The sequence below is a fragment of the Rutidosis leptorrhynchoides genome, chromosome 8, assembly GCF_046630445.1.
Source record: "Rutidosis leptorrhynchoides isolate AG116_Rl617_1_P2 chromosome 8, CSIRO_AGI_Rlap_v1, whole genome shotgun sequence".
NCBI classification, from domain to species: Eukaryota; Viridiplantae; Streptophyta; class Magnoliopsida; order Asterales; family Asteraceae; genus Rutidosis; species Rutidosis leptorrhynchoides.
In genome coordinates, this window is record NC_092340.1 from 290314690 (window position 1) to 290317311 (window position 2622).

The 2622-nt window shown below is 36.2% G+C and overlaps 1 non-coding gene across 1 annotated transcript; it reads left to right on the forward strand.

The window, feature by feature from the left end:
* Positions 1-2141: 2141 nt before the first annotated feature.
* On the forward strand, positions 2142-2248 carry LOC139865153 (small nucleolar RNA R71). The gene has a single exon (XR_011764677.1). It is a non-coding gene; the product is annotated as a small nucleolar RNA R71 (small nucleolar RNA).
* Positions 2249-2622: the final 374 nt, after the last annotated feature.

Consider the following 2622-nt stretch of genomic DNA (forward strand, 5'->3'; position numbering starts at 1 on the left):
CATATTAGGATTTAGTCTTCGTTGGCGTTGCACGTATGTTTTATGACCTTCTTCCATAAGGATTTTGTGTGTGCAATACGAAGGACTTACACCTTTAATGTCATGAATCTTCCATGCAATAGCTGGTTTATGAGCTTTTAGCACAGAAATGAGTTGAGATTTTTCATTTTCCATAAGAGAAGACGATATTATTACAGGTAATTCAGATTCACCATGTAAATAAGCGTATTCCAAATGGTTTGGAAGTGGCTTTAACTCTAATATCGGTGGTTCTTATATCAATGATTTGTATCGATATCTGTCTTCTTCTTTTAACATTTTAGTTTCTTCTGTTGGTTCGTATTCATTAGCCATGAGTGCGACTAACATTTCAGTTTCATCAATTAGTTCAGTTCCTTCTCCTAAAGAACATTCTCATGTTTCTTGTAATTCTGGAAATTCTTTTAACAATTCTGCATGTGAATTTATCTATTTGAATATAAGAACATGTATCATCTGCAGATTGCGGTTGTTGCATGGCTCTATCAACAGAATAGGTAACACTCTCGTCCTTTATACTTAGGGTCAGTTTCTTACCGAACACGTCTATTATTGCTTTAGCCGTGTTTAAGAATGGTCTTCCTAATATGAGAGGAACTCGAGAATTTTCTTCCATGTCCAGAATAACAAAATCTACTGGAAATATTAAAGTACCAACTTTAACTAGCATGTTCTCCATTATCCCTCTAGGATATTTTACTGATCGATCGGCTAGTTGTATGCTTATTCTTGTTGGTTTCAATTCTCCAAGGTCTAGTTTAGCGTATAGTGAATACGACATTAAATTTATACTAGCACCTAAGTCTGCCAATGCTTCTATTGAACTAAGACTACCCAGAAAACATGGAATTGTGAAACTTCCTGGATCTGAGAGTTTTTCTGGTAGTTTATTCAACAACACTGCAGAACAATTAGCATTCATAGTAACAGCCGAGAGTTCTTCCATTTTCTTTCTATTTGTGATTAGATCTTTCAGGAATTTAGCATATCTTGGCATTCCTGAAATCACATCAATGAAAGAAAGATTTACATTTATTTGTTTAAACATATCCAAGAATTTGGATTGCTCGACTTTAAGTCTTTCTTTTCTCATTTTACTTGGGTAAGGAAGCGGTGGTTGGTATGGTTTAACATAAGGTTTAGCCTTAACTGTGTTATCTTCATTAACCTTTTCAACTACCGGTTCTATTTCCTTCTCTTGCTCAGGTTGTGGTGCCTGTGTAGTAGGAATAGAGTCATCAGAAATTACAGGTATTTCAGGTGGTTTCAGTGTAATACCACTTCTCGTGGTAATGGCTTTAGTTGTTTCATTTCAGGGGTTAGCATTTGTATCGCTAGGTAGACTCCCCGATTTTCTTTCACCTATCAACCTTGCTAGGTTGCTTACTTCTTGTTCCAGATTTTGAACAGAAGCTTGTTGATTTCTATGTGCTTGAGCATTTTGTTCATTGGTTTGTTTCTGAGATGTGGAAAACTGCGTTTGAGATTCAACTAGCTTCGACATCATATCTTCTAAATTTGGCTTTTTATCATCGGTTTGTGGTGGTTTAATTGGATAAATAGGTCTTTGCTGGTTGTAAGTATTATTAGATACTTGTTGATTGCTAGGACCTTGTTGATCGTTGTATGGAACATTTCGGTTATAATTCTTATTTTAATTGTAGTTTGGTCTTGGCTGTTGATAATTATTTTGATAATTATTTCCAGGCCTTTGGTTTATGTATGAAACATTCTCTCTTTGTTCCATTGTTTGTTCAATACTGAGACAATCTTTTGTCAAATGTGGTCCTCCACACTGTTCACAACTAATTCGTATTGCGTGAATATCTTTAGTCATCTTTTCCATTCGTCTCTCGAAAGCATCTAACTTTACGGAAATGGAATCAAAGTCATGGCTAGAATCGGCTCTAGCCGCTTTAGATGATCTAACGATATCTTTTTCTTGATGCCACTCATGTGAGAGGGAGGCTGTGTTATCAATAATTTTGTAAGCTTCAGTTGCGGTTTGCTTCATAATGGAACCACCAGCTGCAATATCGATGTCTTTTCGTGTAGTAATGTCGCATCCTTAGTAGAATATTTGTACTATTTGATAAGTGTCTAAACTGTGTTGAGGACATCCTCTCAACAACTTTTCAAATCTTGTCCACGCCTCATATAGAGTTTCATTTGGCTTTTGTGTGAACGTAACAATTTCTCCTTGAAGTCTCACGGCTTTAGATGCTGAAAAGAATCTTTTAAGAAATTTTTCAACTAAAACATCCCATGTGTCAATCGCCCCTTCAGGTAACGATTCTAACCAATCTTTGGCTTCTCCCTTTAAAGTCCAGGGAAATAACATATTATAGATCATTTCATCTTCAACTTCTCTGATCTTAAATAGAGTACAGATCCTATTAAAGGTACGAAGATGTTCGTTTGGATCTTCCTTCGGAGTACCACTAAATTGGCATTGATTAGTTACCATGTGTAGGATTTGTCCTTTGATTTCATAATCTGGCGCATTAATGTCTGGTTGAGAAATTGCGTGACCTTGGCCAGTGCGTTTAGCTCTCATTCGGTCTTCCATACTTAGAGGTTCCG